Source organism: Vicugna pacos, chromosome 4 (assembly GCF_048564905.1).
Source record: "Vicugna pacos chromosome 4, VicPac4, whole genome shotgun sequence".
NCBI lineage: Eukaryota > Metazoa > Chordata > Mammalia > Artiodactyla > Camelidae > Vicugna > Vicugna pacos.
The window spans coordinates 42657287-42672773 of record NC_132990.1 but is presented as its reverse complement, the minus strand read 5'-3'; positions in this window follow the sequence as shown (position 1 = coordinate 42672773).

Genomic DNA, 15487 nt, shown 5'->3' with positions numbered 1-15487 from the left:
ACAATGTCTTTAAATTTTTAAAAAGTAATCCTTACTTCCCAGGCCCACCAAAATTATAATCACATACTGATTCAGTCTAAGAGGAAATATCATAATTTAGATGACCCAGTTAAAGAAAGTGGAGTAAAGGACACAATGCAGTGATAGGAGGGGAAAGTTGGAGACCACAGTCGAGCTGCTTGCTGGCCATTGTCTGGTTGTTGTGTACTATCTCAGAATATCCAGCACACCCATTCTGCCTCCTCTGGGGTGATACGAATAGAGATGGTATCAACCAGGGTTCAGGTGCAGCAAAGAGAAACACTCCTGGTTATTTTAAGCAAAAAGAGCTTTGATACGGAGAATTAGCTGCTGAGGAAATCAAAGGGAGGTCTTTGGAGCAAGGTCTAAAAGGGCTTTTGGGAATGATTCATGGGACATTGCAGAACTTAGCAGCTGGGGTGCAACTCTCCCATGAAGGAGGGGAATCAGTATGCTGCAGGTGGATCAGGAATCCGCTGTTTCCTCCTCTGCTATGGACTCTCATGAAGCTGGGAGTTGAGCGCTCCCGCTGAATGCTGGCTGTAGAAATATGTTTCCCCAGTCTTGTTTTCTGGTGAAATTCAGACCAAAGCAGCCGAAAGCCTCACTTCCATGTTCCAAAGCATGCACAAGTACTTCTGATTGGGGTTATGTATGTGATCAGAACCCCAGCTGCAAGAGATTCTGGGAAATGTAGTTTTCAGGTTTCTGGCCTCTGTGTAGGGAGACCTACTAGAAGTGGGAGACAGAGGATGTTGAGGCTCATCCCCTGGGTTCATTTCCTATTCCTGCTGTAACCAATGACGACAAACTTAATGACTTCAAACAACACACACTTATTACCTTACAGTTCTGGAATCAGAAATCTGATATGGGCTAAACTCAAGACATCAGTAGAGCTGTGTTCCTTACAAAGGGTCTTGCCTATCCCAGCTTCTAGAGGCTGCCCACGTTTCTCGGCTCATGCATGGCCTTAACATCTGCTTTCATCATCACATCACCTTCTCAGACTTTAGCCTTCAAGTCTCTTTCTATTAGGTCTTTGTACTTTCTGTTCAATTTTTCTGTAAACCTAAATCGCCCTAAGAAATCAAATCTAGTGTTTAAAAAAATTAACAACAACCAAATCTAGCCCAGCTGGCATGTGGCAGAGCTGGCAGTTAATCTCAGAAATGTTTGGCTCTCAGAATGCATGTGATTCAAGTGATGGTGTGAATTCCGGAGGCTCTGGTGCCCTCCGAGTTTCATAACTGCAGAGTCTAAAGGCCGACAGTGATGGTCTCACCCCGGTAGTCAGAGGTCTGCTCCTTCGTCGCTAGGAGTTCTTAAGTACTCACTGCTGATAGTGCTGAATGGAGTTTAACGGGTTTATTGCCTGGTCTTGGCTTACTTATAGGGAACTGAGAATTCCACTGTCTTCAAGTAGCCAGTTTCAAGTTTCTCGTGGCTGCTGTTCACCATCTACCTGTGAGCTCTGCTTCTTCTAGATGTGAATAAAGGGCTTTCCACGTGGACTGGTCCTACTTGACTGATGACATCTTAACAATAAAAAGGCATTGTTTTAACATTAAACTCACTTTGGGGAAAAGCATTCACTGATAAGAATAATAATTTGGCCAACGTTTAAGCTGAGAAGTACCTTTTCACTATCCACCCTTGGCTGCCTTCTTTGAGAGGAGGCAATTGTGCTGATACAGGAAAGCACTTGAAACTCTAGTGTTTCTGCCCTTTGTACAATATTTATGTTTTCAGTGAGATTCTATTATCAAAATTCCTAACTACTAATACTCTCCCTTCCTGTATTTTGTACCTACTACACAAGTGATACATATTTCTGGTAGAAGGATATAGATTAGAAAATAAAGGTGAATAAAAAGGCAGTAAATACATTCACAGAACTGTTACCGCCTAGAGATAACTGCTGTCAACACGGGTGTACCTCCTTCTACATTTATTCAATGCAAAAATATGCATATATATCACATATAACTAGGTTTGTCTCATAAGCTAACTCTGAGGATAAGCTGTCCAGGGACCCCGGATTCCCTGATCTTGTTGTCCCCTTATTCTGTATGCATGTTTCCAATTGAAAGTCCATTATGGCTATCTGACCTCCAACGGTCATATCTTTCCAGCTGCAGCAATGGGGAAGGGTGAAGAAAGTGCACCTGCTCCCTCTCAGGGCACTTTATAGACCCATTGCCAGAACTTAGTCACGTTAACTGCAAGGGAAGTCGGGTAATGTTTTCTTTATCCCAAGTGGCCCTTTGCCCAATTAGTCATCAGAGATTCTATTAACTAAGAAGGAAAGAGAGAATGGATACCAGTAGATGACCATTTTTGCCAAACATTCATGTAAAAAAAAGTAGGATCATATTATTTTTCCTACTTTCTTAACGTAATTTTTCTGTCACAATATAATGTCCATGTCTTCCAAAGTCACATGTATGTGTGTATATATGTCATATGTATATGTGTATCTATCTAAATATTTTGATGACATTATTTTACTTTACAGGTGTGCAATGATCTATTTATGAACAATGAGTTTCTTCAAATTTTGAATATTATAAACAACCTTGTGGCAAATAGTAATGCATATACATCTCTTCACATTTCTTTTACTATTTTTGAGAATACTTCCTAACAGTAGACTTTCTGAGTCAGATGGTAAGCACCTTTCAAAAACTTCATATATATTTTTAGGAGAGCTGTTTGGAGCCAGCTTGTAGCAGCTCGTGAGCGCTGGTTTTCTGCATTTCTTCCCAACTTCCTGTTCATTGATGTCATGTGAGTATCTTGAAATCAGCCGCAGTGGGAACATTTACACCATGGAAACAAGCAAATGCTACAAATCAAAGCTTCCTTTCGTCTTCTGAAGAGCCAGTTGTTAAACATTGACTAGCTCACTACTGGTAAGTACATACATACAAATCTCCAGTCCTAACAATTTATGAGGACCCATTATTTTTCACCTCAAAATCGGTGTCAGTGCTTAAAACAGTAATTATTCCAGTTTCAATTTGTATATTCTAATATTGTTAACTCATGACACCTGCTGTTGTCTCTGGCTTTTCTTTTCATAACTTGTATAGAGATTGAAAACAATTTGGGTAAATTTTGGACCCATCAGATCAGTATGGTCCATTAAGGACAACCAAATTCTGCAGAAATTTGGCATAATTATGTGGTAACTCCAAAGAGTGTCTGTGTTTTGGGAAATTGCTGTGTATAAAAACCTTTTAAATAATTGCTTTGGCACACATTGTTGACTTGTAAGGAATGTCAAACTTGGTGACTCATAGAAAAGAGGAGAGAGTGATCAGAATCTCCAGGAGGGCATTAATCTGACTTTCTATGATCCTCCTATACTCTCCTTTTAAGCCCACAAGTGGGATTCTTCCAGACCTTGACTCCCACCTCCCATCCCTGTAGCTGGCAAACACTCTATAATGGGATTGTGTCACTGATGTTGCAGAGGATTAAAAGTTTGAGCCATTGAATAATCTAGTTGGAAGAAGCTATAATTCTGTGAGAAATTATAGTTGAAGGGGAGGCAGCCTGTCATAAGGAGAATAGTACTAATTTGGGAGTCAAGGTCTCCAGAATTCTAGGTCCTACTCTGCCATTGGGCTGGGCAAGGAATCTGATGGCTTTCTCTATCACATTTCTACTCCACACATTTGATTTACTGTTCAAGCCAACTAGATTGGTGCTCCATTTTCCTTCACCAGTCCTTCTAGGTGTTTCCTACAAGGACCTAAAAAGAGCTACTTAAGAAATTCCCATGCAGTAGAGGAATGGTTTTCAACCCAATACACGCATAAGGGTAACCACATTACCTCCAGCCAGCCATATACACTTAGACAAGTCTCAGTTTTCTCATCAGTAGAATGGGGATGTGGCAGGGTTGGATTCAATTTGTGAGCCCTGAAGTTCAATGTATCTATGAAACCAATTTACCTGCATAACAAATGTAGTAGACTCAAAATAGCCTCACCAGTAGAAACTAAACTCCCTTGAAAGAACATTTGATCTGGCTTCCACAGAGTGTTGTATGAGACCATGATGCTAAGATGTCGTATTTTATATATGCTATCATTTGGTTCTCCCTGGGAGAGTGCAGCAGTGATGCAGGAGGCTGTTTATAAAATCATGCCATTGGGGAATGCTTGTGCCTCGTGATGGTAAGGCCTATAATTCACTTATGCACAGACATCAAATGTTGTTTCGAAGTCATTGGGAAAATTCTAATTATCTTAAAGCCATCTACAAAATATGTATCTTCTATTAAGTAATGTGAGTTAGAAGTAAGATCATATTCTAGATCGGAGCTGCCCTTCATACTGATCACCTATGGAACATTTCAAATTGTGTCTTCTTTGTACCGTTCTCTCTTCTCATAAGTATTAATGACAGATGCCCACCCAGTCCAAGTCAGATGGTGCCACTGAAATCACCCACCATCCCACTATTAACTCTTCCATCAACACTTTTGAATTATTTGCCACCCGAGATGATTTTTCTAGGTTTTTATCTTCAGCATTCCCTTGTTAAGAATATTGGACTATGAATTGGTCATTAACCCTCACCTGAGATGGACATTGCAGTTTTCTAGGGCTGCTGTAAAAGATGACCACAAAATTTTTTAAGCTTTTTTTTTTACTGAGTTATTGTCATTTTACAATTTTGTGTCAAATTCCAATGTAGAGCACAATTTTTCAGTTATACATGAACATGTATATATTCATTGTCATATTGTTTTCCTCTGTGAGCTACCATAAGATCTTGTATATATTTCCCTGTACTATACAGTATAATCTTGTTTATCTGTTCTACAGTTTGAAATACCACACCCGGCCCCCTTGGCAACCACAAGTTTCTATTCTATGTCTATGAGTCTGTTTCTGTTTTGTATTTATGTTTTTTTTTTTTAGATTCCACATATGAGCAATGTCATATGGTATTTTTCTTTCTCTTTCTGGCTTACTTCACTTAGAATGACAATCTCCAGGAACATCCTTGTTGCTGCAAATGGCATTATGTTGTCGGTTTTTAATGGCTGAATAATATTCCATTGTATAAATATACCACATCTTCTTTATCCAGTCATCTGTTGTTGGACATTTAGGCTGTTTCCATGTCTTGGCTATTGTAAATAGTGCTGCTATGAACATTGGGGTGCAGGTGTCATTTTGAAGTAGGGTTCCTTCTGGGTATATGCCCAGGAGCGGGATTCCTGGGTCATATGGTAAGTCTATTCCTAGTCTTTTGAGGAATCTCCATACTGTTTTCCACAGTGGCTGCACCAAACTGCATTCCTACCAGCAGTGTAGGAGGGTTCCCTTTTCTCCACAGCCTCTCCAGCATTTGTCATTTGTGGACTTTAGAATGATGGCCATTCTGGCTGGTGTGAGGTGATACCTCATTGTAGTTTTGATTTGCATTTCTCCGATAATTAGTGATATTGAGCATTTTTTCATGTGCCTATTGATCCTTTGTATTTCTTCCTTGGAGAATTGTTTGTTTAGGAAAATGACCACAAATTTGGCTTAAAATGACAGAAATTTTTTCTGTCACCCTTTTGGAGGCCAGAAGTTCAAAACCAAGATGTCAGCAGGTTCTAAGGCTCTAAGGAAGAATCTGTTCCATGCCTTTCTCCTAGCGTCTGGTGGCTTCCAGATATTCTTAGTGTCCCTTGACTTGTAGATGCATCACTCCAGTCTCTGCCCCCATCTTCTCATAACCTTCCTTCTCTCTCTGCATCTCAGATCTCCTTCTGCCTTTCTCTTACAAGGACACTTGGCATTAGATTTGGGGCCCATCCTAAATCCAGAATCATCTTGTCTTGAGATCTTTAACTTAATTACATCTGCAAAGACATTTTTCTCAAATAAAGTCCCATTCATAGGTTCCAGGGGTTAGGACATGGACATATATTTGGGAGTGGGGAGGGTGCACTATTCAACCTACTATACCAAGGGAAACTCTGACAAAAAAGCAACCTAGGGTAATAAATTTTGACTGGACAAATGGTAAAAGAAAGATTTTAAAAAGTAACATCAACTTTGCTGTACACCTGAAATTAACATTGTAAATGGACTACACTTCTATAAAAAATAAGAAATAAAAAAAAATAGCATCAAGATACTAGGTTGGAATTGGGGATCAGGTTGGGGATGGGAAAAGAAGTCATTTCCATTTTACCAGATGCACATTCTGAAAAGGGAATTGATGATGTGTGAAGAAAACTTTGCCTTTGGTCTCTCCTTGCCAACCAAATTTCTTGGCCTGACAGATCACTGGCTCTCATGCTACTGGTAGCAATAAAGAACCTATGGATATGACTAAAATTGAACCATTATGAGGGTGTTGTTTGTTTGGGCATCTCATTTGTCTATTTGTTCATCATTCATCCATTTAGCAAACATTTATTGAGCACTTACTATGTTCCAGGAACATTGTAGGACACCTCCTTCTCAAGTGATTTGTTGGCATCTTCTGTCCCTCTCTGTCCCTTGCACTGGGTTCGATGTTCAGTGGAGCTGCATGTTGTCAAGTCAGTCACTAACAATCAGGTGCATTTAAATTAACCTAAATGACTCCGTGAAACATTTATAAAGCACACTCACTTGGTTTTCTCTCTGTCTCAATAAATGGTTCAGACATAACAAGCAATCACAGGATGAAGACCGAGCACATCTGAGGATGATAAGCTTTCTTCCTCTAATGTTGTTTTAATGGTTTTATTTTTCCCTTGGCCAGGCTTACAGAATGAAATTTATGAAGGTTATACCTGTGTTTCACGTGACTGTACCAAAACCACGTAAGTAGCTGGTGGAGATGTAGCAACTGAAAACTTCCCAAACTGTGTAAACCAGAGAAAACTACGGGGCTATTTTGTTTGCTTGTTTATTTAGAAGTCACTGTTGTGTGGCTGAAGGAGAGATGGATTTGGGGGTCAGACAGGTCTGGGTTTGAGTCCAGGTTCAATTACTCCTTTCTGTGTGAAACAAAATTCCACAAAAGAGTTATGAAACCTACAAGAGGCTAGGTTGCCTCATGTTTATTTTAATGGTGCCTCAAAAAGGAAACACCAGTCAGATACCCCCAAAGCACTGAAAACAGTTTAAATCTTTACTCAGATCTCAAGAAGATGTATCAAAGAGGAAGTCTATACTTGTACATGGTATGCTTTCTTAAAATTCCCTCTCTCACATCCCTTTTCCTGTATTTCACACATCACAGATGACAGTTAACTAAAATTCCCACTTTTCATCCCTTAAAATTTTTCAAATTCTCCCCAGTTGTCTGCACTCTGGCTCTTCTCTCTCTTCCCTCTCTCTGGCTTTCCTGACCTCAACTTCCAGCCCTTGAGAATGTACATCAGTGATTGGTTTTAGCTTTCTTCAGTTCTCTTGACTACTTCCCCCCCGCCCCAGTCCAATCCACAAATCACAAACCAAACCGACACAGGAAATTCTGGGATTAGGCGGGATTTGAACTCAGTAGTCTGATTTTGCTACTTCTTAGCTAGGTGATCTTGGACAAGTCACCCTTCCTTAACTCTCTGATCCTCTTTTTTCCCCCTCTCTCTTAATTTATAAAATGAAGCCGGTAATACCAACTTGGTAAAGATGCTTTGAGGATTAAGTGAAGTAAAGTAGTACATTTTCAGGTTCCTATCACAGTGCTGGCCCATATTAGGCAATCAAAGCTATGCTGGTCCTCTTTGCTATGTAACAGACCTCTGTGCAGAGACAAATCATAATCGAAGGCTGCCTGGTCAGTGTGGAATCAGATCACATGGATGAAAGCTCTAAAGGCATTGGGATAATAACTGACAAACCCACGCTACCACAAGGACAATTTTCAGTGGCAACTATAGACCAGGGGTCTACTTTCCACGAGGAGATTGGTTTTGGAAGAATTCCCCAAATAAAGGAAGAATGTTCAAATAGTAGACTGTCAAGAAGTTTCCAGTTACACTGGATCATTCTGATTTGGTCTTTTTGGTCTCTTTCTGTAGTTTCCATTTTGTGAAATTAGGAGTTATTACTCTGACTGGTGGTAAGTTTCACAGGGCTGGACTATGCCCCATTAGTACAGTATATTTTAGCATTACTAATGCCATAGTATAGCATTGGGAGCATTTAGTCAATTAATGGATTTTGAACTTATTTTACTTCCACGTTGGCTTTACCTTCAAAATATATTATTATTGTTGTTGTTGTGGTGGTTGTGGTGGTGGTGGTGGTGGTAGTCCTCTTCTCCTTCTCCATTGCTACATCCCATGGTCTAAGCCATCACCATCTTTTGTGTAGATGACAGGCTAGCCCACTAATAGGTCTGTGAGTCTTCCTCCCTGCACATCAGGATTACGCTCCACACAGCAGTTAGAGTGATCTTTATAAAAACACACCTGCAGTCATGTTACTCCCCTGATGGTTTCCCACCATTGTTCTATCTGCCATAAAACTCTTAACATGCTACCTTGCCCTCGAGGACCCTAAAGACATAGCCCTGCCTCTCTTTCTGAACACAACTCTTGCCTCTCTACTGGTGCTGGGCGTTGCAGCCGCGCTGGCCCGCCATCAGTTAGAACATTTGCGCTCATGTTCCCTTTGCCTGGAGTGCCCTTCCTCCGTCTTTGCATGGCAGGCTTCTTGTCACTCTCATCTCGGTAGAAACTCTTTGGCCACTCCTTGGCTACTTAATCTTGAGTAGATCTGACCCTCCCCCAGTCATTATCATGTCATTCTGCTTTTTATTCATACCTGCCACTACCCTCTGATATTTTGAATTGATTATTTATTGAATTGCTTACTGTCTGTCTTTCTCCAGCTGACATCTCCACCAGACCACATGCCTGTGTGTGTCTCCAGTGCCTAGAATAGTGTCCGAAACACAACAGGATTGTAATAAACATTATCCCTACACACAGGGATTTACCATGGATGTGTGTGTGAAGACCAAACCGACCCTTGATTCCTTTCCCCTCCTTCGAGGTGTCTTTTTCTCATTTGGAATTGTTCCAGAGCTCCCAGGGTCTCTGGGTTACGAGGCTTCCTTATTACAAAAAAAAGGAATCCAAGTTTCCTGCCCCCTCCTCCTCCCTCAGTCAGTTTTCTCTCTCCAGGCTGCTTCTGCTGTGTGCGAAGTTCAAGTATCTGCCTCAATTTTAATTATTCAGTGTTGAATGGGCATATTTGCATACGCAAATATTTGAGGAATTGAAATAGCAATTAACAGATGTATATTTGAGATTATTTAAAAGTATCTTTGTGTCTTCCTGTTTTCTTTACACCTATAGCCCAGTAGTAATTCTGTTTTTAGTGACTCTATTCTTGAGTGATTTATGTTTCTCCATCCATCATATTTTCAGATCTATGCTGAGTCAGTGTTCTGGAGGATATTATCTTAGAATAAAATTGAAAACCACCATTTTATTCCCTTTACAGAACCTAATAAAATATTTCAAAGGACCTCCATTTCTTCCTATTTCTACCTGGTTAGTGAGCTCTCTTCTTTAAAGTTTCAGCTAGAGAGAAATTGATCAATAACTATTATGGTAATTATTTGAGGGCCTGCTATAGAAAGGGCACTGACTGTGCTAGATGCAGAGGGGAGACACAGAGAGGAGTGAGACCAAAACCCTGTCCCCTGGAACCTTACAGTTCCACAGGAGTAAGGAAACATGGAGACTAATGACTTTAAGTCGGCATTTGGCAGATGACACAGCATTTAATACAAAACACTTGCCATCCTCCAAAGCTGCCAAGTGATTGATTTTGGTGATTTCCATGACATTTTCCAAAAAAAAGCAATGACTTTTCTCTTGTGTTTTGCCCATAAATAAATTTTTTTCATCTAACTACACTGTTTGGGGAAAATGGATCTGTATCACTTCATTGTTAAATGAGCAAATGACCAAATTAGTTTCTTATTTCTGTTTCAAAGTGACAGTAAGAGCAGGCTTTCCCCAGCTGCTGACTCCACATTCTAAAATTGTTTTTAGAATATTTTTCCCCGTCATTCACAGGAAGTAAGGTGTTAGGGGTGGGGGCATGGGAGAAGGAATCCAGAATCCAGAAAAGATAGGATCCCTGACTTCAGTGTTTGAGCTAAGTGCAGTGGAATATTACCATGAATCCTTGAGAGGAGACAGAGCACTTGGACGGCAGCATTTCCCAAGGATGCTTAACTGCAAGTTGTGCAGCCTGGGGTGTGGGTGAAGGAGAGCTTGATAGAGATGTTTGCTGAGAAGCAAGTCCTTTGCCGTGGTGCGCAGGCTGAAGAAAATGCAGCTGAGAAGTCCAGTGCCGCAGCTGGACACTATGGCTCCATGTCAATGGAACTGAGTTTTCTTCTTCCTTTCCTTGTGGAACTCCAATGGTTCTACGAGACAGAGACTTAGAGTAGGGAAGTGCAGAGTGGATAACTTTTTGCCCTCATTTAAATCAGCAGCTTGTTGAACTTTTAAAAATATCAGTTTTAATTTTTCTACTTTCTATATAGTATTTCTGGAAACCCATTGAATACTGGATTTTTTTATCTGAGTGAAACATCACTGTGTAAGATGAAAGATCAATAAACTTTATTAAATAACAATTTAGCAGCATCCTTTAACTTGACTTTAAGTCTTTTTTCAGGTCCCCTGTCATGAATAGTTAATTCTTCTGATGATATGGGCATTTGAAACGTAAGAAACCAGATACCTTTAACAAACCCTGCTAGTTAATTTTTCTTTTTCCAGGTTTGTTCGTTTCCATCTCTTAATTACTGATCTGTAAAGTTGATGCTCTTTAAGACACATTTTTTTTTTTGCAGGTAAGCATTTTTATGCCATTTTAACATAATCCCTTTAATTTCTACACAAACATATAAAGCTACAAAAATATTCAAAGGCTTTTTACTGTAAGTAAGATTTTGCTTTTCCTCATATTTTTTCATATTCCTAATGGACATATAATGATTGTATGATTTAATTTTATAACTACAGAATTTTAAAGTTGGAAATATCCACTCAAGTCTCTCATTTTTCCTAGGAAACAAAGACCTAGAGATGCTAAAATCACTATCCATAGGACTCAAGCCTTTGACCATCAGTACATAGTGTTTTCCACTTAATCAAGGAGAGGTAGGGGTTGAGGATGAGGGCTGGGTTAAGGAGTATGTGGTGGGAAGGGAGCCACCATTTAGGTGAGCCATAATTAATGGCAGGAATTTTTAATGACTTATGATCCGCAAGCTTTTGCAACACTCACCTCTTTCCTTCTGGTGAATTTTCTAGTGTATCTGCAAAGAGCAGGTGTGAGAACTAAGTGGTCAATTAGTATTGGGTAGGTTAAGAGTGGAACTCACTCGTTCTTTTTTTTATCTTTTAATTGAAGTATACAATGCTGTGTTAGTTTCTGGTGTACAGCATAGTGATTCAGTTATGTTTACATATATACACATTCCTTTTCATATTCTGTTTCAATATAAGTTATTACAAGATATTGAATATAGTTCCCTGTGCTATCCAGTAAGACCTTGTTTTTTTTAACCTATTTTATATGTAGCAGTTAATATCTGCAAATCCCAAACCCCCAATTTACCTCTCCCCACCCCCTTCCAATAACCATAAGTTTGTTTTCTATGTCTGTAACCATAAGTTTGTTTTCTATGTAATCATAAGTTTGTTTTCTATGTCTGTGAGTCTATTTCTGTTCTGTTGATAAGTTCATTTGTGTTCTTTTTTTTGAATTCATATGTAAGTGACATATGATATTTGTCTTTTTCTTTCTGACTTATTTCACTTAGTATGATAATCTATAGGTCCATATGTGTTGCTGCAAATGGCATTATTTCATCCTTTTTATGGCTGAGTAGTATTCCATTGTATAAGTATAGCACAACTTCTTTATCTAGTCATCTGTTGATGGACATTTAGATTGCTTCCTTGTCTTGGCTATTGTAAATTGTGCTGCTATGAACATTGAAGTATCTCATGTTGCACTGCATGTATCTTTTTGAATTAGAGTTCCCTCCAGATATATGCTCAGGAGTAAGATTGCTGGATCATATGGGAAGTCTGTTTTCAGTTTTTTAAGGAATCTCCATACAGTTTTCCATAATGGCTGCACCAAACTACATTCCCACCAACAGTTTAGGAGGATTCTTTTTTCTCCACACTCTCTCCAGCATTTATTATTTGTGGACTTTTTAACAATGGTCATTCTGGTTGGTGTGAGGTGATACCTCATTGCAGTTCTGATTTGCATTTCTCTGATAATTAGCAATAATGAGTATTTTTTTGCTTGCCTCTTGGCCATCTGTATGTCTTCATTTGAGAAATGTCTGTTTAGGTCTTCTGCCCATTTTTGGATTGGGTTGTTTGTTTTTTTGTTTTTGAGTTGTATGAGCTGTTTGTATATTCTGGAAATTAACCTCTTGTCAGTTAGTGACTAATTCACTCTTAAGTCTGGTGGAAGAGCAATTGAAAAAGTAGCAGAGCGAGTACTTGTTTCTCCTCCGGCCTCCATGTTGGTTTTGTCAGGTGTGCAGCAGTGAGTAGCCGGTGATGTGCACTAGCTCAATACTTGGGCTCTGGACATTGTCATCTGAGTTGGAATCCTGGTTTGACCAGAATTTTGTGGGGGAGGGGAGATAATTTTACTTTTTACTTGGATAATTTTAGCCAAATTGTATCTTTGTACCTCTGTCTGCACATCTTTAAAATGGACATAATAGTTTTAGACATTTGTAATGAGGACTAAATGCTATTAATATATGATTAAAGTGATATTTCATGCTCATAAACATTGACCTTTTTAATGAAAAGGGGTTGAAATTTTTTAGCTCTTATTTATTTAATTTTTTATATTCCCTATGTTGTACAATAAGTTTTGGAATTTTTAAATTCAGTGTCTGGATTTCAATCTTTGGGTGTGTTGATAAACAGTGTGGGCCTCAGTTTTGCTACCACTAAAATAGGATCCATTGTAATCTCTGTTGTTCTGGACTTTGTAGAGTTTTTGCAAGGATAAGAGAGCGTGTAGGTAGACTCTCAAGACTTGAAATGGTTAATGTAAACTCTCCTTGCCAAATACTTTCCCAACAGAAATTCATGATAGGACCATAAATTAAAATTTACATTGTAACTCTGAAACATGTAGTATTGTTTTGAAGGGAATTGAGATATCTTTCTGCAGGCAAGTTGAACCACCTGCCCTGAACAGTGTAGTCTGAGAAGAAACAGAGACATGAAGACCATCACCCCTCATCTTTCATCAGGCTATAGACCCAAAAGCTCGGCCACTGCCTCATTATCCTGATGACTCACAGAGCCAGAGTACTTTCCCTCTCCTCTGCTGTCCTTTTAAATTAAATTCATTGTTCTACAAGATGTCTGCAGTTCCCAGAAATGACGCAAGTGGTATGTACCCTATTCAAAGCCCAGACGTTTGACTCTCAGGACGTCCTCCCAAGAGACCTGGATCCTACCTCTCGCTACTACAGTCACTGAGAATTCCAGTAACCCCACTTCTTCCTTAACAGAAGCTCAGAGAGGACTCTGGCTTTATAGGCTCCTTTAAAAAAAAAAAAAAAAAAAGCCTTGCAAAGCCTACCTTAAAAAATGTAGATATCCCTACCAAAATAAATAAGAAAGAAAGTCAATTCCTTTTGATATTATTTTCCCACGTGGGCATCATTAGACCATCCACAGAGTGAAAAGCAGGCATTTTACAGTTGCTTAAAAGCTAAATGAGAGGCAACATTTAATACATATTAATTAACCAGTTAATGTACATCCATCCTTCTTCAGTCTCTCGTCCTTGAAACAGGCTTGAAATGCTTTTAAATCTTGTCGAAGTGGGAGGCACAGTTTCTTGAACATCTTTTGTCACATGGAGTAATTTAAAAGCAGCAAACATAACACATCTGCACTGAGACCACATCTGTCGGAAGTGTGGTTGGTCAGTAAGGAAGCTATCAGGGGAATGTGCCCAAATAGTGAGTCAGCAGCTGCCATTCCAGCTACATCCTGTTTTTAAAAGGGTGGCGTTTGTCAGTTTTTTTTTTTTAAGCCAAACAAAAAGATTTCCTCGTTATTTTCCCTTCCATCATTAACATTTTCCAATATCCAAAAGGATGTTAGCGTTTGACTTTTTACAACAGTCCTGTAGAGTCACCAGGGCAGGTATTATTTCCCTCATCTCACAGATGAGGAGATTCGTGATCAGAGAGCTCAATGAACTTGGCCAAAAGCACACAAAACCTTCAGATGCCCTCACTGGGGCACTGACTGCAATGAGAGCCCCTTGAGGTGGATGCCGAGCTGCCGTGAGAGCCTGTGACAAGAAGACCCAGGGCTCTGTGGGGTGGGAAATGGTAATGTGGGAATATAAAACACACAGATCGTGCTGTAAGGACCTCGCATGCCACCAAGGAGTTGTGCAGGCAGATGTGTCATTGCAGAGAAGCATCTCTACTTGGAGCATCTGCAGTGCATTTCTCTGAAACAGATGTCTCACTGTACGAAGCCCAGGCTTCCAAAGGCGTTCAACCTTTAGAAGGTGTTGCTTAATGTAGGATAGACACAAATTATAATACAATCTATTGTATTATATTTATATAAATATGTAGTATATAATGCAATTTATATAAATATAAATAAATAATAAACACATTGTATTTATATTATATAATAATTTCACATTTTTAGTGACAGCTGATCTAACCACAATGGACCCCTCTTGTTGGATTCTCTTCACCCTTGTCTCCACTTCAAGCTAGTGCATTAAGTTTCTCCTCTTCTTGGCAGACCCTTTGTAATAACTGATGGCAGCTACAGGCCAGGAATTGGGCACTGTGCGTCTATTATTGCATTTAACTTTCATAACAGTCCTATTTTATATCTATTTTATAGATGAAGGCACTGAATCTTAGAAAGGATAACTTGTCCAAAGTTACTTATGCTGTAAATGAGAAAGTGACCAAGCTTATGGGTCACCATATTACATTTCAATTAGTACCATATCAGATTCTATTTCTGCATAATACATGATCCCCAGAATTTATGGCTTGGAATAACAATCATTTTACTATATTTCATAATTTTGTGGGTCAGGAATTTGGGCAGGGCTCAGCAGAGAGAGCTTAACTCTGTTCCATGTGGCATCGGCTGGGCAGTTCCCTGGGGCTATAGAATCTGTTTCCAAGGTGGTTGGCCACATGGCTGGCAACTGGGCTGTTAGCCAGGGTCCTCAGATCTTCTCCATGTGGGCTTCGCCATGTGGCTGCTTGAGCTTCCTCATAAAATGACAGCTAGGTTCCAAGAGTGTGTATTCCAAAAGACAAGAAAAAGAAGCTGTCAGTCTTTTAAGGCTGGGTCCTAGAAACTGTCGTGGTGTCACTTCTGCTGTATTTTATGACTCAGAGTCATGAGCTCACCTAGACTGAAGGAGAAGGAGCAGAGGCC